Source organism: Ranitomeya variabilis, chromosome 1, assembly GCF_051348905.1.
Source record: "Ranitomeya variabilis isolate aRanVar5 chromosome 1, aRanVar5.hap1, whole genome shotgun sequence".
NCBI lineage: Eukaryota > Metazoa > Chordata > Amphibia > Anura > Dendrobatidae > Ranitomeya > Ranitomeya variabilis.
The window spans coordinates 911810326-911832608 of record NC_135232.1 but is presented as its reverse complement, the minus strand read 5'-3'; the positions used below and the strand labels follow the sequence as shown (position 1 = coordinate 911832608).

The following is a 22283-nucleotide window of genomic DNA, read 5'->3' as shown; positions in this document are numbered from 1 at the left end:
GGCAAACCATTTCTGATCATCTCTTCTCGGCCAAATGGCTCAAGATCAAGCGTAGTGTCTGTTCTTATTAGTTTAATATCTGATACGTCCCCTATTTGGGGACCATATATTAAATGGATTTTTGGAACAGGGAGCTGGAAATGGAGCTTGCTTTGTCACACGGAACCTTCACGGGGATGGAGGGTGTGGTTATGCAGATTCAAAACGCGTTGCGCACAGCTTGAACACATGCACACCGCAGAACTGTCGTCGACAGAGCATCCAGAGTTTCTGGAAATGTCTTCCCTGCGGCAATCTTTTGCTACGTCTCCACAGTGGGTGTCGGTTGTAGGCCTTGGTGCGGCCCAAGTGGCAAACCATTTCTGATCATCTCTTCTCGGCCAAATGGCTCAAGATCAAGCGTAGTGTCTGTTCTTATTAGTTTAATATCTGTTACGTCCCCTATTTGGGGACCATATATTAAATGGATTTTTGGAACAGGGAGCTGGAAATGGAGCTTGCTTTGTCACACGGAACCTTCACGGGGATGGAGGGTGTGGTTATGCAGATTCAAAACGCGTTGCGCACAGCTTGAACACATGCACACCGCAGAACTGTCATCGACAGAGCATCCAGAGTTTCTGGAAATGTCTTCCCTGCGGCAATCTTTTGCTACGTCTTAACAGTGGGTGTCGGTTGTAGGCCTTGGTGCGGCCCAAGTGGCAAACCATTTCTGATCATCTCTTCTCGGCCAAATGGATCAAGATCAAGCGTAGTGTCTGTTATTAGTTTAATATCTGATATGTCCCCTATTTGGGGACCATATATTACATGGATTTTTGGAACAGGGAGCTGGAAATGGAGCTTGCTTTGTCACACGGAACCTTCACGGGGATGGAGGGTGTGGTTATGCAGATTCAAAACGCGTTGCGCACAGCTTGAACACATGCACACCGCAGAACTGTCATCGACAGAGCATCCAGAGTTTCTGGAAATGTCTTCCCTGCGGCAATCTTTTGCTACGTCTCCACAGTGGGTGTCGGTTGTAGGCCTTGGTGCGGCCCAAGTGGCAAACCATTTCTGATCATCTCTTCTTGGCCAAATGGCTCAAGATCAAGCGTAGTGTCTGTTCTTATTAGTTTAATATCTGATACGTCCCCTATTTGGGGACCATATATTAAATGGATTTTTGGAACAGGGAGCTGGAAATGGAGCTTGCTTTGTCACACGGAACCTTCACGGGGATGGAGGGTGTGGTTATGCAGATTCAAAACGCATTGCGCACAGCTTGAACACATGCACACCGCAGAACTGTCATCGACAGAGCATCCAGAGTTTCTGGAAATGTCTTCCCTGCGGCAATCTTTTGCTACGTCTCCACAGTGGGTGTCGGTTGTAGGCCTTGGTGCGGCCCAAGTGGCAAACCATTTTTGATCATCTCTTCTCGGCCAAATGGCTCAAGATGAAGCGTAGTGTCTGTTCTTATTAGTTTAATATCTGATACGTCCCTTATTTGGGGACCATATATTAAATGGATTTTTGGAACAGGGAGCTGGAAATGGAGCTTGCTTTGTCACACGGAACCTTCACGGGGATGGAGGGTGTGGTTATGCAGATTCAAAACGCATTGTGCACAGCTTGAACACATGCACACCGCAGAACTGTCATCGATAGAGCATCCAGAGTTTCTGGAAATGTCTTTCCTGCGGCAATCTTTTGCTACGTCTCCACAGTGGGTGTCGGTTGTAGGCCTGGGTGCGGCCCAAGTGGCAAACCATTTCTGATCATCTCTTCTCGGCCAAATGGCTCAAGATCAAGCGTAGTGTCTGTTCTTATTAGTTTAATATCTGATACGTCCCCTATTTGGGGACCATATATTAAATGGATTTTTGGAACTGGGAGCTGGAAATGGAGCTTGCTTTGTCACACGGAACCTTCACGGGGATGGAGGGTGTGGTTATGCAGATTCAAAACGCGTTGCGCACAGCTTGAACACATGCACACCGCAGAACTGTCATCGACAGAGCATCCAGAGTTTCTGGAAATGTCTTCCCTGCGGCAATCTTTTGCTACGTCTCCACAGTGGATGTCGGTTGTAGGCCTTGGTGCGGCCCAAGTGGCAAACCATTTCTGATCATTTCTTCTCGGCCAAATGGCTCAAGATCAAGCGTAGTGTCTGTTCTTATTAGTTTAATATCTGATACGTCCCCTATTTGGGGACCATACATTAAATGGATTTTTGGAACAGGGAGCTGGAAATGGAGCTTGCTTTGTCACACGGAACCTTCACGGGGATGAAGGGTGTGGTTATGCAGATTCAAAACGCGTTGCGCACAGCTTGAACACATGCACACCGCAGAACTGTCATCGACAGAGCATCCAGAGTTTCTGGAAATGTCTTCCCTGCGGCAATCTTTTGCTACGTCTCCACAGTGGGTGTCGGTTGTAGGCCTTGGTGCGGCCCAAGTGGCAAACCATTTCTGATCATCTCTTCTTGGCCAAATGGCTCAAGATCAAGTGTAGTGTCTGTTCTTATTAGTTTAATATCTGATACGTCCCCTATTTGGGGACCATATATTAAATGGATTTTTGGAACAGGGAGCTGGAAATGGAGCTTGCTTTGTCGCACGGAACCTTCACGGGGATGGAGGGTGTGGTTATGCAGATTCAAAACGCGTTGCGCACAGCTTGAACACATGCACACCGCAGAACTGTCATCGATAGAGCATCCAGAGTTTCTGGAAATGTCTTCCCTGCGGCAATCTTTTGCTACGTCTCACAGTGGATGTCGGTTGTAGGCCTTGGTGCGGCCCAAGTGGCAAACCATTTCTGATCATCTCTTCTCGGCCAAATGGCTCAAGATCAAGCGTAGTGTCTGTTCTTATTAGTTTAATATCTGATACGTCCCCTATTTGGGGACCATATATTAAATGGATTTTTGGAACAGGGAGCTGGAAATGGAGCTTGCTTTATCACACGGAACCTTCACGGGGATGGAGGGTGTGGTTATGCAGATTCAAAACGCGTTGCGCACAGCTTGAACACATGCACACCGCAGAACTGTCATCGACAGAGCATCCAGAGTTTCTGGAAATGTCTTCCCTGCGGCAATCTTTTGCTACGTCTCCACAGTTGGTGTCGGTTGTAGGCCTTGGTGCGGCCCAAGTGGCAAACCATTTCTGATCATCTCTTCTCGGCCAAATGGCTCAAGATCAAGCGTAGTGTCTGTTCTTATTAGTTTAATATCTGATACGTCCCCTATTTGGGGACCATATATTAAATGGATTTTTGGAACAGGGAGCTGGAAATGGAGCTTGCTTTGTCACACGGAACCTTCACGGGGATGGAGGGTGTGGTTATGCAGATTCAAAATGCGTTGCGCACAGCTTGAACACATGCACACCGCAGAACTGTCATCGACAGAGCATCCAGAGTTTCTGGAAATGTCTTCCCAGCGGCAATCTTTTGCTACGTCTCCACAGTGGGTGTCGGTTGTAGGCCTTGGTGCGGCCCAAGTGGCAAACCATTTCTGATCATCTCTTCTCGGCCAAATGGCTCAAGATCAAGCGTAGTGTCTGTTCTTATTAGTTTAATATCTGATACGTCCCCTATTTGGGGACCATACATTAAATGGATTTTTGGAACAGGGAGCTGGAAATGGAGCTTGCTTTGTCACATGGAACCTTCACGGGGATGAAGGGTGTGGTTATGCAGATTCAAAACGCGTTGCGCACAGCTTGAACACATGCACACCGCAGAACTGTCATCGACAGAGCATCCAGAGTTTCTGGAAATGTCTTCCCTGCGGCACTCTTTTGCTACGTCTCCACAGTGGGTGTCGGTTGTAGGCCTTGGTGCGGCCCAAGTGGCAAACCATTTCTGATCATCTCTTCTCGGCCAAATGGCTCAAGATCAAGTGTAGTGTCTGTTCTTATTAGTTTAATATCTGATACGTCCCCTATTTGGGGACCATATATTAAATGGATTTTTGGAACAGGGAGCTGGAAATGGAGCTTGCTTTGTCGCACGGAACCTTCACAGGGATGGAGGGTGTGGTTATGCAGATTCAAAACGCGTTGCGCACAGCTTGAACACATGCACACCGCAGAACTGTCATCGATAGAGCATCCAGAGTTTCTGGAAATGTCTTCCCTGCGGCAATCTTTTGCTATGTCTCACAGTGGATGTCGGTTGTAGGCCTTGGTGCGGCCCAAGTGGCAAACCATTTCTGATCATCTCTTCTCGGCCAAATGGCTCAAGATCAAGCGTAGTGTCTGTTCTTATTAGTTTAATATCTGATACGTCCCCTATTTGGGGACCATATATTAAATGGATTTTTGGAACAGGGAGCTGGAAATGGAGCTTGCTTTGTCACACGGAACCTTCACGGGGATGGAGGGTGTGGTTATGCAGATTCAAAATGCGTTGCACACAGCTTGAACACATGCACACCGCAGAACTGTCATCGACAGAGCATCCAGAGTTTCTGGAAATGTCTTCCCTGCGGCAATCTTTTGCTACGTCTCCACAGTGGGTGTCGGTTGTAGGCCTTGGTGCGGCCCAAGTGGCAAACCATTTCTGATCATCTCTTCTCGGCCAAATGGCTCAAGATCAAGCGTAGTGTCTGTTCTTATTAGTTTAATATCTGATACGTCCCCTATTTGGGGACCATATATTAAATGGATTTTTGGAACAGGGAGCTGGAAATGGAGCTTGCTTTGTCACACGGAACCTTCACGGGGATGGAGGGTGTGGTTATGCAGATTCAAAACGCGTTGCGCACAGCTTGAACACATGCACACCGCAGAACTGTCGTCGACAGAGCATCCAGAGTTTCTGGAAATGTCTTCCCTGCGGCAATCTTTTGCTACGTCTCCACAGTGGGTGTCGGTTGTAGGCCTTGGTGCGGCCCAAGTGGCAAACCATTTCTGATCATCTCTTCTCGGCCAAATGGCTCAAGATCAAGCGTAGTGTCTGTTCTTATTAGTTTAATATCTGTTACGTCCCCTATTTGGGGACCATATATTAAATGGATTTTTGGAACAGGGAGCTGGAAATGGAGCTTGCTTTGTCACACGGAACCTTCACGGGGATGGAGGGTGTGGTTATGCAGATTCAAAACGCGTTGCGCACAGCTTGAACACATGCACACCGCAGAACTGTCATCGACAGAGCATCCAGAGTTTCTGGAAATGTCTTCCCTGCGGCAATCTTTTGCTACGTCTTAACAGTGGGTGTCGGTTGTAGGCCTTGGTGCGGCCCAAGTGGCAAACCATTTCTGATCATCTCTTCTCGGCCAAATGGATCAAGATCAAGCGTAGTGTCTGTTATTAGTTTAACATCTGATATGTCCCCTATTTGGGGACCATATATTACATGGATTTTTGGAACAGGGAGCTGGAAATGGAGCTTGCTTTGTCACACGGAACCTTCACGGGGATGGAGGGTGTGGTTATGCAGATTCAAAACGCGTTGCGCACAGCTTGAACACATGCACACCGCAGAACTGTCATCGACAGAGCATCCAGAGTTTCTGGAAATGTCTTCCCTGCGGCAATCTTTTGCTACGTCTCCACAGTGGGTGTCGGTTGTAGGCCTTGGTGCGGCCCAAGTGGCAAACCATTTCTGATCATCTCTTCTCGGCCAAATGGCTCAAGATCAAGCGTAGTGTCTGTTCTTAGTTTAATATCTGATACGTCCCCTATTTGGGGACCATATATTAAATGGATTTTTGGAACAGGGAGCTGGAAATGGAGCTTGCTTTGTCACACGGAACCTTCACGGGGATGGAGGGTGTGGTTATGCAGATTTAAAACGTGTTGCGCACAGCTTGAACACATGCACACCGCAGAACTGTCATCGACAGAGCATCCAGAGTTTCTGGAAATGTCTTCCCTGCGGCAATCTTTTGCTACGTCTCCACAGTGGGTGTCGGTTGTAGGCCTTGGTGCGGCCCAAGTGGCAAATCATTTCTGATCATCTCTTCTCGGCCAAATGGCTCAAGATCAAGCGTAGTGTCTGTTCTTATTAGTTTAATATCTGATACGTCCCCTATTTGGGGACCATATATTAAATGGATTTTTGGAACAGGGAGCTGGAAATGGAGCTTGCTTTGTCGCACGGAACCATCACGGGGGTGGAGGGTGTGGTTATGCAGATTCAAAACGCGTTGCGCACAGCTTGAACACATGCACACCGCAGAACTGTCATCGACAGATCATCCAGAGTTTCTGGAAATGTCTTCCCTGCGGCAATCTTTTGCTACGTCTCCACAGTGGGTGTCGGTTGTAGGCCTTGGTGCGGCCCAAGTGGCAAACCATTTCTGATCATCTCTTCTCGGCCAAATGGCTCAAGATCAAGTGTAGTGTCTGTTCTTATTAGTTTAATATCTGATACGTCCCCTATTTGGGGACCATATATTAAATGGATTTTTGGAACAGGCAGCTGGAAATGGAGCTTGCTTTGTCGCACGGAACCTTCATGGGGATGGAGGGTGTGGTTATGCAGATTCAAAACGCGTTGCGCACAGCTTGAACACATGCACACCGCAGAACTGTCATCGATAGAGCATCCAGAGTTTCTGGAAATGTCTTCCCTGCGGCAATCTTTTGCTACGTCTCACAGTGGATGTCGGTTATAGGCCTTGGTGCGGCCCAAGTGGCAAACCATTTCTGATCATCTCTTCTCGGCCAAATGGCTCAAGATCAAGCGTAGTGTCTGTTCTTATTAGTTTAATATCTGATACGTCCCCTATTTGGGGACCATATATTAAATGGATTTTTGGAACAGGGAGCTGGAAATGGAGCTTGCTTTGTCGCACGGAACCATCACGGGGGTGGAGGGTGTGGTTATGCAGATTCAAAACGCGTTTCACACAGCTTGAACACATGCACACCGCAGAACTGTCATCGACAGATCATCCAGAGTTTCTGGAAATGTCTTCCCTGCGGCAATCTTTTGCTACGTCTCCACAGTGGGTGTCGGTTGTAGGCCTTTTTGCGGCCCAAGTGGCAAACCATTTCTGATCATCTCTTCTTGGCCAAATGGCTCAAGATCAAGCGTAGTGTCTGTTCTTATTAGTTTAATATCTGATACGTCCCCTATTTGGGGACCATATATTAAATGGATTTTTGGAACAGGGAGCTGGAAATGGAGCTTGCTTTGTCACACGGAACCTTCACGGGGATGGAGGGTGTGGTTATGCAGATTCAAAACGCGTTTCACACAGCTTGAACACATGCACACCGCAGAACTGTCATCGACAGATCATCCAGAGTTTCTGGAAATGTCTTCCCTGCGGCAATCTTTTGCTACGTCTCACAGTGGATGTCGGTTATAGGCCTTGGTGCGGCCCAAGTGGCAAACCATTTCTGATCATCTCTTCTCGGCCAAATGGCTCAAGATCAAGCGTAGTGTCTGTTCTTATTAGTTTAATATCTGATACGTCCCCTATTTGGGGACCATATATTAAATGGATTTTTGGAACAGGGAGCTGGAAATGGAGCTTGCTTTGTCGCACGGAACCATCACGGGGGTGGAGGGTGTGGTTATGCAGATTCAAAACGCGTTTCACACAGCTTGAACACATGCACACCGCAGAACTGTCATCGACAGATCATCCAGAGTTTCTGGAAATGTCTTCCCTGCGGCAATCTTTTGCTACGTCTCCACAGTGGGTGTCGGTTGTAGGCCTTTTTGCGGCCCAAGTGGCAAACCATTTCTGATCATCTCTTCTTGGCCAAATGGCTCAAGATCAAGCGTAGTGTCTGTTCTTATTAGTTTAATATCTGATACGTCCCCTATTTGGGGACCATATATTAAATGGATTTTTGGAACAGGGAGCTGGAAATGGAGCTTGCTTTGTCACACGGAACCTTCACGGGGATGGAGGGTGTGGTTATGCAGATTCAAAACGCATTGCGCACAGCTTGAACACATGCACACCGCAGAACTGTCATCGACAGAGCATCCAGAGTTTCTGGAAATGTCTTCCCTGCGGCAATCTTTTGCTACGTCTCCACAGTGGGTGTCGGTTGTAGGCCTTGGTGCGGCCCAAGTGGCAAACCATTTTTGATCATCTCTTCTCGGCCAAATGGCTCAAGATGAAGCGCAGTGTCTGTTCTTATTAGTTTAATATCTGATACGTCCCTTATTTGGGGACCATATATTAAATGGATTTTTGGAACAGGGAGCTGGAAATGGAGCTTGCTTTGTCACACGGAACCTTCACGGGGATGGAGGGTGTGGTTATGCAGATTCAAAACGCATTGTGCACAGCTTGAACACATGCACACCGCAGAACTGTCATCGATAGAGCATCCAGAGTTTCTGGAAATGTCTTTCCTGCGGCAATCTTTTGCTACGTCTCCACAGTGGGTGTCGGTTGTAGGCCTTGGTGCGGCCCAAGTGGCAAACCATTTCTGATCATCTCTTCTCGGCCAAATGGCTCAAGATCAAGCGTAGTGTCTGTTCTTATTAGTTTAATATCTGATACGTCCCCTATTTGGGGACCATATATTAAATGGATTTTTGGAACTGGGAGCTGGAAATGGAGCTTGCTTTGTCACACGGAACCTTCACGGGGATGGAGGGTGTGGTTATGCAGATTCAAAACGCGTTGCGCACAGCTTGAACACATGCACACCGCAGAACTGTCATCGACAGAGCATCCAGAGTTTCTGGAAATGTCTTCCCTGCGGCAATCTTTTGCTACGTCTCCACAGTGGATGTCGGTTGTAGGCCTTGGTGCGGCCCAAGTGGCAAACCATTTCTGATCATTTCTTCTCGGCCAAATGGCTCAAGATCAAGCGTAGTGTCTGTTCTTATTAGTTTAATATCTGATACGTCCCCTATTTGGGGACCATACATTAAATTGATTTTTGGAACAGGGAGCTGGAAATGGAGCTTGCTTTGTCACACGGAACCTTCACGGGGATGAAGGGTGTGGTTATGCAGATTCAAAACGCGTTGCGCACAGCTTGAACACATGCACACCGCAGAACTGTCATCGACAGAGCATCCAGAGTTTCTGGAAATGTCTTCCCTGCGGCAATCTTTTGCTACGTCTCCACAGTGGGTGTCGGTTGTAGGCCTTGGTGCGGCCCAAGTGGCAAACCATTTCTGATCATCTCTTCTTGGCCAAATGGCTCAAGATCAAGTGTAGTGTCTGTTCTTATTAGTTTAATATCTGATACGTCCCCTATTTGGGGACCATATATTAAATGGATTTTTGGAACAGGGAGCTGGAAATGGAGCTTGCTTAGTCGCACGGAACCTTCACGGGGATGGAGGGTGTGGTTATGCAGATTCAAAACGCGTTGCGCACAGCTTGAACACATGCACACCGCAGAACTGTCATCGATAGAGCATCCAGAGTTTCTGGAAATGTCTTCCCTGCGGCAATCTTTTGCTACGTCTCACAGTGGATGTCGGTTATAGGCCTTGGTGCGGCCCAAGTGGCAAACCATTTCTGATCATCTCTTCTCGGCCAAATGGCTCAAGATCAAGCGTAGTGTCTGTTCTTATTAGTTTAATATCTGATACGTCCCCTATTTGGGGACCATATATTAAATGGATTTTTGGAACAGGGAGCTGGAAATGGAGCTTGCTTTGTCGCACGGAACCATCACGGGGGTGGAGGGTGTGGTTATGCAGATTCAAAACGCGTTTCACACAGCTTGAACACATGCACACCGCAGAACTGTCATCGACAGATCATCCAGAGTTTCTGGAAATGTCTTCCCTGCGGCAATCTTTTGCTACGTCTCCACAGTGGGTGTCGGTTGTAGGCCTTTTTGCGGCCCAAGTGGCAAACCATTTCTGATCATCTCTTCTTGGCCAAATGGCTCAAGATCAAGCGTAGTGTCTGTTCTTATTAGTTTAATATCTGATACGTCCCCTATTTGGGGACCATATATTAAATGGATTTTTGGAACAGGGAGCTGGAAATGGAGCTTGCTTTGTCACACGGAACCTTCACGGGGATGGAGGGTGTGGTTATGCAGATTCAAAACGCATTGCGCACAGCTTGAACACATGCACACCGCAGAACTGTCATCGACAGAGCATCCAGAGTTTCTGGAAATGTCTTCCCTGCGGCAATCTTTTGCTACGTCTCCACAGTGGGTGTCGGTTGTAGGCCTTGGTGCGGCCCAAGTGGCAAACCATTTTTGATCATCTCTTCTCGGCCAAATGGCTCAAGATGAAGCGCAGTGTCTGTTCTTATTAGTTTAATATCTGATACGTCCCTTATTTGGGGACCATATATTAAATGGATTTTTGGAACAGGGAGCTGGAAATGGAGCTTGCTTTGTCACACGGAACCTTCACGGGGATGGAGGGTGTGGTTATGCAGATTCAAAACGCATTGTGCACAGCTTGAACACATGCACACCGCAGAACTGTCATCGATAGAGCATCCAGAGTTTCTGGAAATGTCTTTCCTGCGGCAATCTTTTGCTACGTCTCCACAGTGGGTGTCGGTTGTAGGCCTTGGTGCGGCCCAAGTGGCAAACCATTTCTGATCATCTCTTCTCGGCCAAATGGCTCAAGATCAAGCGTAGTGTCTGTTCTTATTAGTTTAATATCTGATACGTCCCCTATTTGGGGACCATATATTAAATGGATTTTTGGAACTGGGAGCTGGAAATGGAGCTTGCTTTGTCACACGGAACCTTCACGGGGATGGAGGGTGTGGTTATGCAGATTCAAAACGCGTTGCGCACAGCTTGAACACATGCACACCGCAGAACTGTCATCGACAGAGCATCCAGAGTTTCTGGAAATGTCTTCCCTGCGGCAATCTTTTGCTACGTCTCCACAGTGGATGTCGGTTGTAGGCCTTGGTGCGGCCCAAGTGGCAAACCATTTCTGATCATTTCTTCTCGGCCAAATGGCTCAAGATCAAGCGTAGTGTCTGTTCTTATTAGTTTAATATCTGATACGTCCCCTATTTGGGGACCATACATTAAATGGATTTTTGGAACAGGGAGCTGGAAATGGAGCTTGCTTTGTCACACGGAACCTTCACGGGGATGAAGGGTGTGGTTATGCAGATTCAAAACGCGTTGCGCACAGCTTGAACACATGCACACCGCAGAACTGTCATCGACAGAGCATCCAGAGTTTCTGGAAATGTCTTCCCTGCGGCAATCTTTTGCTACGTCTCCACAGTGGGTGTCGGTTGTAGGCCTTGGTGCGGCCCAAGTGGCAAACCATTTCTGATCATCTCTTCTTGGCCAAATGGCTCAAGATCAAGTGTAGTGTCTGTTCTTATTAGTTTAATATCTGATACGTCCCCTATTTGGGGACCATATATTAAATGGATTTTTGGAACAGGGAGCTGGAAATGGAGCTTGCTTAGTCGCACGGAACCTTCACGGGGATGGAGGGTGTGGTTATGCAGATTCAAAACGCGTTGCGCACAGCTTGAACACATGCACACCGCAGAACTGTCATCGATAGAGCATCCAGAGTTTCTGGAAATGTCTTCCCTGCGGCAATCTTTTGCTACGTCTCACAGTGGATGTCGGTTATAGGCCTTGGTGCGGCCCAAGTGGCAAACCATTTCTGATCATCTCTTCTCGGCCAAATGGCTCAAGATCAAGCGTAGTGTCTGTTCTTATTAGTTTAATATCTGATACGTCCCCTATTTGGGGACCATATATTAAATGGATTTTTGGAACAGGGAGCTGGAAATGGAGCTTGCTTTGTCGCACGGAACCATCACGGGGGTGGAGGGTGTGGTTATGCAGATTCAAAACGCGTTTCACACAGCTTGAACACATGCACACCGCAGAACTGTCATCGACAGATCATCCAGAGTTTCTGGAAATGTCTTCCCTGCGGCAATCTTTTGCTACGTCTCCACAGTGGGTGTCGGTTGTAGGCCTTTTTGCGGCCCAAGTGGCAAACCATTTCTGATCATCTCTTCTTGGCCAAATGGCTCAAGATCAAGCGTAGTGTCTGTTCTTATTAGTTTAATATCTGATACGTCCCCTATTTGGGGACCATATATTAAATGGATTTTTGGAACAGGGAGCTGGAAATGGAGCTTGCTTTGTCACACGGAACCTTCACGGGGATGGAGGGTGTGGTTATGCAGATTCAAAACGCATTGCGCACAGCTTGAACACATGCACACCGCAGAACTGTCATCGACAGAGCATCCAGAGTTTCTGGAAATGTCTTCCCTGCGGCAATCTTTTGCTACGTCTCCACAGTGGGTGTCGGTTGTAGGCCTTGGTGCGGCCCAAGTGGCAAACCATTTTTGATCATCTCTTCTCGGCCAAATGGCTCAAGATGAAGCGCAGTGTCTGTTCTTATTAGTTTAATATCTGATACGTCCCTTATTTGGGGACCATATATTAAATGGATTTTTGGAACAGGGAGCTGGAAATGGAGCTTGCTTTGTCACACGGAACCTTCACGGGGATGGAGGGTGTGGTTATGCAGATTCAAAACGCATTGTGCACAGCTTGAACACATGCACACCGCAGAACTGTCATCGATAGAGCATCCAGAGTTTCTGGAAATGTCTTTCCTGCGGCAATCTTTTGCTACGTCTCCACAGTGGGTGTCGGTTGTAGGCCTTGGTGCGGCCCAAGTGGCAAACCATTTCTGATCATCTCTTCTCGGCCAAATGGCTCAAGATCAAGCGTAGTGTCTGTTCTTATTAGTTTAATATCTGATACGTCCCCTATTTGGGGACCATATATTAAATGGATTTTTGGAACTGGGAGCTGGAAATGGAGCTTGCTTTGTCACACGGAACCTTCACGGGGATGGAGGGTGTGGTTATGCAGATTCAAAACGCGTTGCGCACAGCTTGAACACATGCACACCGCAGAACTGTCATCGACAGAGCATCCAGAGTTTCTGGAAATGTCTTCCCTGCGGCAATCTTTTGCTACGTCTCCACAGTGGATGTCGGTTGTAGGCCTTGGTGCGGCCCAAGTGGCAAACCATTTCTGATCATTTCTTCTCGGCCAAATGGCTCAAGATCAAGCGTAGTGTCTGTTCTTATTAGTTTAATATCTGATACGTCCCCTATTTGGGGACCATACATTAAATGGATTTTTGGAACAGGGAGCTGGAAATGGAGCTTGCTTTGTCACACGGAACCTTCACGGGGATGAAGGGTGTGGTTATGCAGATTCAAAACGCGTTGCGCACAGCTTGAACACATGCACACCGCAGAACTGTCATCGACAGAGCATCCAGAGTTTCTGGAAATGTCTTCCCTGCGGCAATCTTTTGCTACGTCTCCACAGTGGGTGTCGGTTGTAGGCCTTGGTGCGGCCCAAGTGGCAAACCATTTCTGATCATCTCTTCTTGGCCAAATGGCTCAAGATCAAGTGTAGTGTCTGTTCTTATTAGTTTAATATCTGATACGTCCCCTATTTGGGGACCATATATTAAATGGATTTTTGGAACAGGGAGCTGGAAATGGAGCTTGCTTAGTCGCACGGAACCTTCACGGGGATGGAGGGTGTGGTTATGCAGATTCAAAACGCGTTGCGCACAGCTTGAACACATGCACACCGCAGAACTGTCATCGATAGAGCATCCAGAGTTTCTGGAAATGTCTTCCCTGCGGCAATCTTTTGCTACGTCTCACAGTGGATGTCGGTTGTAGGCCTTGGTGCGGCCCAAGTGGCAAACCATTTCTGATCATCTCTTCTCGGCCAAATGGCTCAAGATCAAGCGTAGTGTCTGTTCTTATTAGTTTAATATCTGATACGTCCCCTATTTGGGGACTATATATTAAATGGATTTTTGGAACAGGGAGCTGGAAATGGAGCTTGCTTTATCACACGGAACCTTCACGGGGATGGAGGGTGTGGTTATGCAGATTCAAAACGCGTTGCGCACAGCTTGAACACATGCACACCGCAGAACTGTCATCGACAGAGCATCCAGAGTTTCTGGAAATGTCTTCCCTGCGGCAATCTTTTGCTACGTCTCCACAGTTGGTGTCGGTTGTAGGCCTTGGTGCGGCCCAAGTGGCAAACCATTTCTGATCATCTCTTCTCGGCCAAATGGCTCAAGATCAAGCGTAGTGTCTGTTCTTATTAGTTTAATATCTGATACGTCCCCTATTTGGGGACCATATATTAAATGGATTTTTGGAACAGGGAGCTGGAAATGGAGCTTGCTTTGTCACACGGAACCTTCACGGGGATGGAGGGTGTGGTTATGCAGATTCAAAATGCGTTGCGCACAGCTTGAACACATGCACACCGCAGAACTGTCATCGACAGAGCATCCAGAGTTTCTGGAAATGTCTTCCCAGCGGCAATCTTTTGCTACGTCTCCACAGTGGGTGTCGGTTGTAGGCCTTGGTGCGGCCCAAGTGGCAAACCATTTCTGATCATCTCTTCTCGGCCAAATGGCTCAAGATCAAGCGTAGTGTCTGTTCTTATTAGTTTAATATCTGATACGTCCCCTATTTGGGGACCATACATTAAATTGATTTTTGGAACAGGGAGCTGGAAATGGAGCTTGCTTTGTCACACGGAACCTTCACGGGGATGAAGGGTGTGGTTATGCAGATTCAAAACGCGTTGCGCACAGCTTGAACACATGCACACCGCAGAACTGTCATCGACAGAGCATCCAGAGTTTCTGGAAATGTCTTCCCTGCGGCAATCTTTTGCTACGTCTCCACAGTGGGTGTCGGTTGTAGGCCTTGGTGCGGCCCAAGTGGCAAACCATTTCTGATCATCTCTTCTTGGCCAAATGGCTCAAGATCAAGTGTAGTGTCTGTTCTTATTAGTTTAATATCTGATACGTCCCCTATTTGGGGACCATATATTAAATGGATTTTTGGAACAGGGAGCTGGAAATGGAGCTTGCTTAGTCGCACGGAACCTTCACGGGGATGGAGGGTGTGGTTATGCAGATTCAAAACGCGTTGCGCACAGCTTGAACACATGCACACCGCAGAACTGTCATCGATAGAGCATCCAGAGTTTCTGGAAATGTCTTCCCTGCGGCAATCTTTTGCTACGTCTCACAGTGGATGTCGGTTATAGGCCTTGGTGCGGCCCAAGTGGCAAACCATTTCTGATCATCTCTTCTCGGCCAAATGGCTCAAGATCAAGCGTAGTGTCTGTTCTTATTAGTTTAATATCTGATACGTCCCCTATTTGGGGACCATATATTAAATGGATTTTTGGAACAGGGAGCTGGAAATGGAGCTTGCTTTGTCGCACGGAACCATCACGGGGGTGGAGGGTGTGGTTATGCAGATTCAAAACGCGTTTCACACAGCTTGAACACATGCACACCGCAGAACTGTCATCGACAGATCATCCAGAGTTTCTGGAAATGTCTTCCCTGCGGCAATCTTTTGCTACGTCTCCACAGTGGGTGTCGGTTGTAGGCCTTTTTGCGGCCCAAGTGGCAAACCATTTCTGATCATCTCTTCTTGGCCAAATGGCTCAAGATCAAGCGTAGTGTCTGTTCTTATTAGTTTAATATCTGATACGTCCCCTATTTGGGGACCATATATTAAATGGATTTTTGGAACAGGGAGCTGGAAATGGAGCTTGCTTTGTCACACGGAACCTTCACGGGGATGGAGGGTGTGGTTATGCAGATTCAAAACGCATTGCGCACAGCTTGAACACATGCACACCGCAGAACTGTCATCGACAGAGCATCCAGAGTTTCTGGAAATGTCTTCCCTGCGGCAATCTTTTGCTACGTCTCCACAGTGGGTGTCGGTTGTAGGCCTTGGTGCGGCCCAAGTGGCAAACCATTTTTGATCATCTCTTCTCGGCCAAATGGCTCAAGATGAAGCGCAGTGTCTGTTCTTATTAGTTTAATATCTGATACGTCCCTTATTTGGGGACCATATATTAAATGGATTTTTGGAACAGGGAGCTGGAAATGGAGCTTGCTTTGTCACACGGAACCTTCACGGGGATGGAGGGTGTGGTTATGCAGATTCAAAACGCATTGTGCACAGCTTGAACACATGCACACCGCAGAACTGTCATCGATAGAGCATCCAGAGTTTCTGGAAATGTCTTTCCTGCGGCAATCTTTTGCTACGTCTCCACAGTGGGTGTCGGTTGTAGGCCTTGGTGCGGCCCAAGTGGCAAACCATTTCTGATCATCTCTTCTCGGCCAAATGGCTCAAGATCAAGCGTAGTGTCTGTTCTTATTAGTTTAATATCTGATACGTCCCCTATTTGGGGACCATATATTAAATGGATTTTTGGAACTGGGAGCTGGAAATGGAGCTTGCTTTGTCACACGGAACCTTCACGGGGATGGAGGGTGTGGTTATGCAGATTCAAAACGCGTTGCGCACAGCTTGAACACATGCACACCGCAGAACTGTCATCGACAGAGCATCCAGAGTTTCTGGAAATGTCTTCCCTGCGGCAATCTTTTGCTACGTCTCCACAGTGGATGTCGGTTGTAGGCCTTGGTGCGGCCCAAGTGGCAAACCATTTCTGATCATTTCTTCTCGGCCAAATGGCTCAAGATCAAGCGTAGTGTCTGTTCTTATTAGTTTAATATCTGATACGTCCCCTATTTGGGGACCATACATTAAATGGATTTTTGGAACAGGGAGCTGGAAATGGAGCTTGCTTTGTCACACGGAACCTTCACGGGGATGAAGGGTGTGGTTATGCAGATTCAAAACGCGTTGCGCACAGCTTGAACACATGCACACCGCAGAACTGTCATCGACAGAGCATCCAGAGTTTCTGGAAATGTCTTCCCTGCGGCAATCTTTTGCTACGTCTCCACAGTGGGTGTCGGTTGTAGGCCTTGGTGCGGCCCAAGTGGCAAACCATTTCTGATCATCTCTTCTTGGCCAAATGGCTCAAGATCAAGTGTAGTGTCTGTTCTTATTAGTTTAATATCTGATACGTCCCCTATTTGGGGACCATATATTAAATGGATTTTTGGAACAGGGAGCTGGAAATGGAGCTTGCTTAGTCGCACGGAACCTTCACGGGGATGGAGGGTGTGGTTATGCAGATTCAAAACGCGTTGCGCACAGCTTGAACACATGCACACCGCAGAACTGTCATCGATAGAGCATCCAGAGTTTCTGGAAATGTCTTCCCTGCGGCAATCTTTTGCTACGTCTCACAGTGGATGTCGGTTATAGGCCTTGGTGCGGCCCAAGTGGCAAACCATTTCTGATCATCTCTTCTCGGCCAAATGGCTCAAGATCAAGCGTAGTGTCTGTTCTTATTAGTTTAATATCTGATACGTCCCCTATTTGGGGACCATATATTAAATGGATTTTTGGAACAGGGAGCTGGAAATGGAGCTTGCTTTGTCGCACGGAACCATCACGGGGGTGGAGGGTGTGGTTATGCAGATTCAAAACGCGTTTCACACAGCTTGAACACATGCACACCGCAGAACTGTCATCGACAGATCATCCAGAGTTTCTGGAAATGTCTTCCCTGCGGCAATCTTTTGCTACGTCTCCACAGTGGGTGTCGGTTGTAGGCCTTTTTGCGGCCCAAGTGGCAAACCATTTCTGATCATCTCTTCTTGGCCAAATGGCTCAAGATCAAGCGTAGTGTCTGTTCTTATTAGTTTAATATCTGATACGTCCCCTATTTGGGGACCATATATTAAATGGATTTTTGGAACAGGGAGCTGGAAATGGAGCTTGCTTTGTCACACGGAACCTTCACGGGGATGGAGGGTGTGGTTATGCAGATTCAAAACGCATTGCGCACAGCTTGAACACATGCACACCGCAGAACTGTCATCGACAGAGCATCCAGAGTTTCTGGAAATGTCTTCCCTGCGGCAATCTTTTGCTACGTCTCCACAGTGGGTGTCGGTTGTAGGCCTTGGTGCGGCCCAAGTGGCAAACCATTTTTGATCATCTCTTCTCGGCCAAATGGCTCAAGATGAAGCGCAGTGTCTGTTCTTATTAGTTTAATATCTGATACGTCCCTTATTTGGGGACCATATATTAAATGGATTTTTGGAACAGGGAGCTGGAAATGGAGCTTGCTTTGTCACACGGAACCTTCACGGGGATGGAGGGTGTGGTTATGCAGATTCAAAACGCATTGTGCACAGCTTGAACACATGCACACCGCAGAACTGTCATCGATAGAGCATCCAGAGTTTCTGGAAATGTCTTTCCTGCGGCAATCTTTTGCTACGTCTCCACAGTGGGTGTCGGTTGTAGGCCTTGGTGCGGCCCAAGTGGCAAACCATTTCTGATCATCTCTTCTCGGCCAAATGGCTCAAGATCAAGCGTAGTGTCTGTTCTTATTAGTTTAATATCTGATACGTCCCCTATTTGGGGACCATATATTAAATGGATTTTTGGAACTGGGAGCTGGAAATGGAGCTTGCTTTGTCACACGGAACCTTCACGGGGATGGAGGGTGTGGTTATGCAGATTCAAAACGCGTTGCGCACAGCTTGAACACATGCACACCGCAGAACTGTCATCGACAGAGCATCCAGAGTTTCTGGAAATGTCTTCCCTGCGGCAATCTTTTGCTACGTCTCCACAGTGGATGTCGGTTGTAGGCCTTGGTGCGGCCCAAGTGGCAAACCATTTCTGATCATTTCTTCTCGGCCAAATGGCTCAAGATCAAGCGTAGTGTCTGTTCTTATTAGTTTAATATCTGATACGTCCCCTATTTGGGGACCATACATTAAATGGATTTTTGGAACAGGGAGCTGGAAATGGAGCTTGCTTTGTCACACGGAACCTTCACGGGGATGAAGGGTGTGGTTATGCAGATTCAAAACGCGTTGCGCACAGCTTGAACACATGCACACCGCAGAACTGTCATCGACAGAGCATCCAGAGTTTCTGGAAATGTCTTCCCTGCGGCAATCTTTTGCTACGTCTCCACAGTGGGTGTCGGTTGTAGGCCTTGGTGCGGCCCAAGTGGCAAACCATTTCTGATCATCTCTTCTTGGCCAAATGGCTCAAGATCAAGTGTAGTGTCTGTTCTTATTAGTTTAATATCTGATACGTCCCCTATTTGGGGACCATATATTAAATGGATTTTTGGAACAGGGAGCTGGAAATGGAGCTTGCTTAGTCGCACGGAACCTTCACGGGGATGGAGGGTGTGGTTATGCAGATTCAAAACGCGTTGCGCACAGCTTGAACACATGCACACCGCAGAACTGTCATCGATAGAGCATCCAGAGTTTCTGGAAATGTCTTCCCTGCGGCAATCTTTTGCTACGTCTCACAGTGGATGTCGGTTGTAGGCCTTGGTGCGGCCCAAGTGGCAAACCATTTCTGATCATCTCTTCTCGGCCAAATGGCTCAAGATCAAGCGTAGTGTCTGTTCTTATTAGTTTAATATCTGATACGTCCCCTATTTGGGGACTATATATTAAATGGATTTTTGGAACAGGGAGCTGGAAATGGAGCTTGCTTTATCACACGGAACCTTCACGGGGATGGAGGGTGTGGTTATGCAGATTCAAAACGCGTTGCGCACAGCTTGAACACATGCACACCGCAGAACTGTCATCGACAGAGCATCCAGAGTTTCTGGAAATGTCTTCCCTGCGGCAATTTTTTTTCTACGTCTCCACAGTTGGTGTCGGTTGTAGGCCTTGGTGCGGCCCAAGTGGCAAACCATTTCTGATCATCTCTTCTCGGCCAAATGGCTCAAGATCAAGCGTAGTGTCTGTTCTTATTAGTTTAATATCTGATACGTCCCCTATTTGGGGACCATATATTAAATGGATTTTTGGAACAGGGAGCTGGAAATGGAGCTTGCTTTGTCACACGGAACCTTCACGGGGATGGAGGGTGTGGTTATGCAGATTCAAAATGCGTTGCGCACAGCTTGAACACATGCACACCGCAGAACTGTCATCGACAGAGCATCCAGAGTTTCTGGAAATGTCTTCCCAGCGGCAATCTTTTGCTACGTCTCCACAGTGGGTGTCGGTTGTAGGCCTTGGTGCGGCCCAAGTGGCAAACCATTTCTGATCATCTCTTCTCGGCCAAATGGCTCAAGATCAAGCGTAGTGTCTGTTCTTATTAGTTTAATATCTGATACGTCCCCTATTTGGGGACCATACATTAAATGGATTTTTGGAACAGGGAGCTGGAAATGGAGCTTGCTTTGTCACATGGAACCTTCACGGGGATGAAGGGTGTGGTTATGCAGATTCAAAACGCGTTGCGCACAGCTTGAACACATGCACACCGCAGAACTGTCATCGACAGAGCATCCAGAGTTTCTGGAAATGTCTTCCCTGCGGCACTCTTTTGCTACGTCTCCACAGTGGGTGTCGGTTGTAGGCCTTGGTGCGGCCCAAGTGGCAAACCATTTCTGATCATCTCTTCTCGGCCAAATGGCTCAAGATCAAGTGTAGTGTCTGTTCTTATTAGTTTAATATCTGATACGTCCCCTATTTGGGGACCATATATTAAATGGATTTTTGGAACAGGGAGCTGGAAATGGAGCTTGCTTTGTCGCACGGAACCTTCACAGGGATGGAGGGTGTGGTTATGCAGATTCAAAACGCGTTGTGCACAGCTTGAACACATGCACACCGCAGAACTGTCATCGATAGAGCATCCAGAGTTTCTGGAAATGTCTTCCCTGCGGCAATCTTTTGCTACGTCTCACAGTGGATGTCGGTTGTAGGCCTTGGTGCGGCCCAAGTGGCAAACCATTTCTGATCATCTCTTCTCGGCCAAATGGCTCAAGATCAAGCGTAGTGTCTGTTCTTATTAGTTTAATATCTGATACGTCCCCTATTTGGGGACCATATATTAAATGGATTTTTGGAACAGGGAGCTGGAAATGGAGCTTGCTTTGTCACACGGAATCTTCACGGGGATGGAGGGTGTGGTTATGCAGATTCAAAACGCGTTGCGCACAGCTTGAACACATGCACACCGCAGAACTGTCGTCGACAGAGCATCCAGAGTTTCTGGAAATGTCTTCCCTGCGGCAATCTTTTGCTACGTCTCCACAGTTGGTGTCGGTTGTATGCCTTGGTGCGGCCCAAGTGGCAAACCATTTCTGATCATCTCTTCTCGGCCAAATGGCTCAAGATCAAGCGTAGTGTCTGTTCTTATTAGTTTAATATCTGATACGTCCCCTATTTGGGGACCATATATTAAATGGATTTTTGGAACAGGGAGCTGGAAATGGAGCTTGCTTTGTCACACGGAACCTTCACGGGGATGGAGGGTGTGGTTATGCAGATTCAAAATGCGTTGCACACAGCTTGAACACATGCACACCGCAGAACTTTCATCGACAGAGCATCCAGAGTTTCTGGAAATGTCTTCCCTGCGGCAATCTTTTGCTACGTCTCCACAGTGGGTGTCGGTTGTAGGCCTTGGTGCGGCCCAAGTGGCAAACCATTTCTGATCATCTCTTCTCGGCCAAATGGCTCAAGATCAAGCGTAGTGTCTGTTCTTATTAGTTTAATATCTGATACGTCCCCTATTTGGGGACCATATATTAAATGGATTTTTGGAACAGGGAGCTGGAAATGGAGCTTGCTTTGTCACACGGAACCTTCACGGGGATGGAGGGTGTGGTTATGCAGATTCAAAACGCGTTGCGCACAGCTTGAACACATGCACACCGCAGAACTGTCGTCGACAGAGCATCCAGAGTTTCTGGAAATGTCTTCCCTGCGGCAATCTTTTGCTACGTCTCCACAGTGGGTGTCGGTTGTAGGCCTTGGTGTGGCCCAAGTGGCAAACCATTTCTGATCATCTCTTCTTGGCCAAATGGCTCAAGATCAAGCGTAGTGTCTGTTCTTATTAGTTTAATATCTGTTACGTCCCCTATTTGGGGACCATATATTAAATGGATTTTTGGAACAGGGAGCTGGAAATGGAGCTTGCTTTGTCACACGGAACCTTCACGGGGATGGAGGGTGTGGTTATGCAGATTCAAAACGCGTTGCGCACAGCTTGAACACATGCACACCGCAGAACTGTCATCGACAGAGCATCCAGAGTTTCTGGAAATGTCTTCCCTGCGGCAATCTTTTGCTACGTCTTAACAGTGGGTGTCGGTTGTAGGCCTTGGTGCGGCCCAAGTGGCAAACCATTTCTGATCATCTCTTCTCGGCCAAATGGATCAAGATCAAGCGTAGTGTCTGTTATTAGTTTAATATCTGATACGTCCCCTATTTGGGGACCATATATTACATGGATTTTTGGAACAGGGAGCTGGAAATGGTGCTTGCTTTGTCACACGGAACCTTCACGGGGATGGAGGGTGTGGTTATGCAGATTCAAAACGCGTTGCGCACAGCTTGAACACATGCACACCGCAGAACTGTCATCGACA

The 22283-nt window shown here is 47.6% G+C and overlaps 2 non-coding genes and 62 pseudogenes across 2 annotated transcripts; all 64 read left to right on the top strand.

Annotated features, from left to right (window-relative positions):
• The first annotated feature begins 18 nt into the window (after positions 1-18).
• Positions 19-192, top strand: LOC143795038 (U2 spliceosomal RNA; annotated as a pseudogene).
• A 176-nt stretch (positions 193-368) lies between these two features.
• LOC143796705 (U2 spliceosomal RNA) lies at positions 369-542 on the top strand (annotated as a pseudogene).
• A 176-nt stretch (positions 543-718) lies between these two features.
• Positions 719-889, top strand: LOC143797349 (U2 spliceosomal RNA; annotated as a pseudogene).
• A 176-nt stretch (positions 890-1065) lies between these two features.
• LOC143795631 (U2 spliceosomal RNA) lies at positions 1066-1239 on the top strand (annotated as a pseudogene).
• Positions 1240-1415: 176 nt separating this feature from the next.
• LOC143797161 (U2 spliceosomal RNA) lies at positions 1416-1589 on the top strand (annotated as a pseudogene).
• Positions 1590-1765: 176 nt separating this feature from the next.
• LOC143794796 (U2 spliceosomal RNA) lies at positions 1766-1939 on the top strand (annotated as a pseudogene).
• Positions 1940-2115: 176 nt separating this feature from the next.
• LOC143796232 (U2 spliceosomal RNA) lies at positions 2116-2267 on the top strand (annotated as a pseudogene).
• A 198-nt stretch (positions 2268-2465) lies between these two features.
• On the top strand, positions 2466-2639 carry LOC143801591 (U2 spliceosomal RNA; annotated as a pseudogene).
• A 175-nt stretch (positions 2640-2814) lies between these two features.
• LOC143794745 (U2 spliceosomal RNA) lies at positions 2815-2988 on the top strand (annotated as a pseudogene).
• Positions 2989-3164: 176 nt separating this feature from the next.
• LOC143795037 (U2 spliceosomal RNA) lies at positions 3165-3338 on the top strand (annotated as a pseudogene).
• A 176-nt stretch (positions 3339-3514) lies between these two features.
• Positions 3515-3666, top strand: LOC143796198 (U2 spliceosomal RNA; annotated as a pseudogene).
• A 198-nt stretch (positions 3667-3864) lies between these two features.
• LOC143801418 (U2 spliceosomal RNA) lies at positions 3865-4038 on the top strand (annotated as a pseudogene).
• Positions 4039-4213: 175 nt separating this feature from the next.
• Positions 4214-4387, top strand: LOC143795035 (U2 spliceosomal RNA; annotated as a pseudogene).
• Positions 4388-4563: 176 nt separating this feature from the next.
• Positions 4564-4737, top strand: LOC143795034 (U2 spliceosomal RNA; annotated as a pseudogene).
• Positions 4738-4913: 176 nt separating this feature from the next.
• LOC143796704 (U2 spliceosomal RNA) lies at positions 4914-5087 on the top strand (annotated as a pseudogene).
• A 176-nt stretch (positions 5088-5263) lies between these two features.
• On the top strand, positions 5264-5434 carry LOC143797365 (U2 spliceosomal RNA; annotated as a pseudogene).
• Positions 5435-5610: 176 nt separating this feature from the next.
• Positions 5611-5781, top strand: LOC143797328 (U2 spliceosomal RNA; annotated as a pseudogene).
• Positions 5782-5957: 176 nt separating this feature from the next.
• Positions 5958-6132, top strand: LOC143795564 (U2 spliceosomal RNA; annotated as a pseudogene).
• Positions 6133-6307: 175 nt separating this feature from the next.
• LOC143801577 (U2 spliceosomal RNA) lies at positions 6308-6493 on the top strand. Its single transcript, XR_013220928.1, has one exon. It is a non-coding gene; the product is annotated as a U2 spliceosomal RNA (small nuclear RNA).
• A 163-nt stretch (positions 6494-6656) lies between these two features.
• LOC143794631 (U2 spliceosomal RNA) lies at positions 6657-6868 on the top strand (annotated as a pseudogene).
• Positions 6869-7006: 138 nt separating this feature from the next.
• LOC143795630 (U2 spliceosomal RNA) lies at positions 7007-7180 on the top strand (annotated as a pseudogene).
• Positions 7181-7355: 175 nt separating this feature from the next.
• LOC143794630 (U2 spliceosomal RNA) lies at positions 7356-7567 on the top strand (annotated as a pseudogene).
• Positions 7568-7705: 138 nt separating this feature from the next.
• LOC143795629 (U2 spliceosomal RNA) lies at positions 7706-7879 on the top strand (annotated as a pseudogene).
• A 176-nt stretch (positions 7880-8055) lies between these two features.
• On the top strand, positions 8056-8229 carry LOC143797314 (U2 spliceosomal RNA; annotated as a pseudogene).
• Positions 8230-8405: 176 nt separating this feature from the next.
• LOC143794795 (U2 spliceosomal RNA) lies at positions 8406-8579 on the top strand (annotated as a pseudogene).
• Positions 8580-8755: 176 nt separating this feature from the next.
• On the top strand, positions 8756-8907 carry LOC143795996 (U2 spliceosomal RNA; annotated as a pseudogene).
• Positions 8908-9105: 198 nt separating this feature from the next.
• Positions 9106-9279, top strand: LOC143794203 (U2 spliceosomal RNA; annotated as a pseudogene).
• Positions 9280-9454: 175 nt separating this feature from the next.
• LOC143794629 (U2 spliceosomal RNA) lies at positions 9455-9666 on the top strand (annotated as a pseudogene).
• A 138-nt stretch (positions 9667-9804) lies between these two features.
• LOC143795628 (U2 spliceosomal RNA) lies at positions 9805-9978 on the top strand (annotated as a pseudogene).
• A 176-nt stretch (positions 9979-10154) lies between these two features.
• LOC143797313 (U2 spliceosomal RNA) lies at positions 10155-10328 on the top strand (annotated as a pseudogene).
• Positions 10329-10504: 176 nt separating this feature from the next.
• On the top strand, positions 10505-10678 carry LOC143794794 (U2 spliceosomal RNA; annotated as a pseudogene).
• A 176-nt stretch (positions 10679-10854) lies between these two features.
• On the top strand, positions 10855-11006 carry LOC143796231 (U2 spliceosomal RNA; annotated as a pseudogene).
• A 198-nt stretch (positions 11007-11204) lies between these two features.
• Positions 11205-11378, top strand: LOC143794201 (U2 spliceosomal RNA; annotated as a pseudogene).
• Positions 11379-11553: 175 nt separating this feature from the next.
• On the top strand, positions 11554-11765 carry LOC143794628 (U2 spliceosomal RNA; annotated as a pseudogene).
• Positions 11766-11903: 138 nt separating this feature from the next.
• LOC143795627 (U2 spliceosomal RNA) lies at positions 11904-12077 on the top strand (annotated as a pseudogene).
• A 176-nt stretch (positions 12078-12253) lies between these two features.
• LOC143797312 (U2 spliceosomal RNA) lies at positions 12254-12427 on the top strand (annotated as a pseudogene).
• A 176-nt stretch (positions 12428-12603) lies between these two features.
• Positions 12604-12777, top strand: LOC143794793 (U2 spliceosomal RNA; annotated as a pseudogene).
• Positions 12778-12953: 176 nt separating this feature from the next.
• Positions 12954-13105, top strand: LOC143796230 (U2 spliceosomal RNA; annotated as a pseudogene).
• Positions 13106-13303: 198 nt separating this feature from the next.
• On the top strand, positions 13304-13477 carry LOC143794199 (U2 spliceosomal RNA; annotated as a pseudogene).
• Positions 13478-13652: 175 nt separating this feature from the next.
• Positions 13653-13826, top strand: LOC143794468 (U2 spliceosomal RNA; annotated as a pseudogene).
• A 176-nt stretch (positions 13827-14002) lies between these two features.
• Positions 14003-14176, top strand: LOC143795033 (U2 spliceosomal RNA; annotated as a pseudogene).
• A 176-nt stretch (positions 14177-14352) lies between these two features.
• On the top strand, positions 14353-14504 carry LOC143795777 (U2 spliceosomal RNA; annotated as a pseudogene).
• A 198-nt stretch (positions 14505-14702) lies between these two features.
• LOC143794198 (U2 spliceosomal RNA) lies at positions 14703-14876 on the top strand (annotated as a pseudogene).
• Positions 14877-15051: 175 nt separating this feature from the next.
• On the top strand, positions 15052-15263 carry LOC143794626 (U2 spliceosomal RNA; annotated as a pseudogene).
• Positions 15264-15401: 138 nt separating this feature from the next.
• LOC143795625 (U2 spliceosomal RNA) lies at positions 15402-15575 on the top strand (annotated as a pseudogene).
• A 176-nt stretch (positions 15576-15751) lies between these two features.
• LOC143797311 (U2 spliceosomal RNA) lies at positions 15752-15925 on the top strand (annotated as a pseudogene).
• Positions 15926-16101: 176 nt separating this feature from the next.
• Positions 16102-16275, top strand: LOC143794792 (U2 spliceosomal RNA; annotated as a pseudogene).
• A 176-nt stretch (positions 16276-16451) lies between these two features.
• On the top strand, positions 16452-16603 carry LOC143796229 (U2 spliceosomal RNA; annotated as a pseudogene).
• Positions 16604-16801: 198 nt separating this feature from the next.
• LOC143794197 (U2 spliceosomal RNA) lies at positions 16802-16975 on the top strand (annotated as a pseudogene).
• Positions 16976-17150: 175 nt separating this feature from the next.
• Positions 17151-17362, top strand: LOC143794625 (U2 spliceosomal RNA; annotated as a pseudogene).
• Positions 17363-17500: 138 nt separating this feature from the next.
• Positions 17501-17674, top strand: LOC143795624 (U2 spliceosomal RNA; annotated as a pseudogene).
• Positions 17675-17850: 176 nt separating this feature from the next.
• LOC143797310 (U2 spliceosomal RNA) lies at positions 17851-18024 on the top strand (annotated as a pseudogene).
• A 176-nt stretch (positions 18025-18200) lies between these two features.
• Positions 18201-18374, top strand: LOC143794791 (U2 spliceosomal RNA; annotated as a pseudogene).
• Positions 18375-18550: 176 nt separating this feature from the next.
• On the top strand, positions 18551-18702 carry LOC143796228 (U2 spliceosomal RNA; annotated as a pseudogene).
• Positions 18703-18900: 198 nt separating this feature from the next.
• On the top strand, positions 18901-19074 carry LOC143794196 (U2 spliceosomal RNA; annotated as a pseudogene).
• A 175-nt stretch (positions 19075-19249) lies between these two features.
• Positions 19250-19423, top strand: LOC143794467 (U2 spliceosomal RNA; annotated as a pseudogene).
• A 177-nt stretch (positions 19424-19600) lies between these two features.
• LOC143795032 (U2 spliceosomal RNA) lies at positions 19601-19774 on the top strand (annotated as a pseudogene).
• Positions 19775-19950: 176 nt separating this feature from the next.
• LOC143796197 (U2 spliceosomal RNA) lies at positions 19951-20102 on the top strand (annotated as a pseudogene).
• A 198-nt stretch (positions 20103-20300) lies between these two features.
• Positions 20301-20474, top strand: LOC143801417 (U2 spliceosomal RNA; annotated as a pseudogene).
• Positions 20475-20649: 175 nt separating this feature from the next.
• On the top strand, positions 20650-20840 carry LOC143794724 (U2 spliceosomal RNA). The gene has a single exon (XR_013220429.1). It is a non-coding gene; the product is annotated as a U2 spliceosomal RNA (small nuclear RNA).
• A 159-nt stretch (positions 20841-20999) lies between these two features.
• On the top strand, positions 21000-21173 carry LOC143795031 (U2 spliceosomal RNA; annotated as a pseudogene).
• Positions 21174-21349: 176 nt separating this feature from the next.
• Positions 21350-21523, top strand: LOC143795029 (U2 spliceosomal RNA; annotated as a pseudogene).
• A 176-nt stretch (positions 21524-21699) lies between these two features.
• On the top strand, positions 21700-21873 carry LOC143796747 (U2 spliceosomal RNA; annotated as a pseudogene).
• A 176-nt stretch (positions 21874-22049) lies between these two features.
• Positions 22050-22198, top strand: LOC143797408 (U2 spliceosomal RNA; annotated as a pseudogene).
• Positions 22199-22283: the final 85 nt, after the last annotated feature.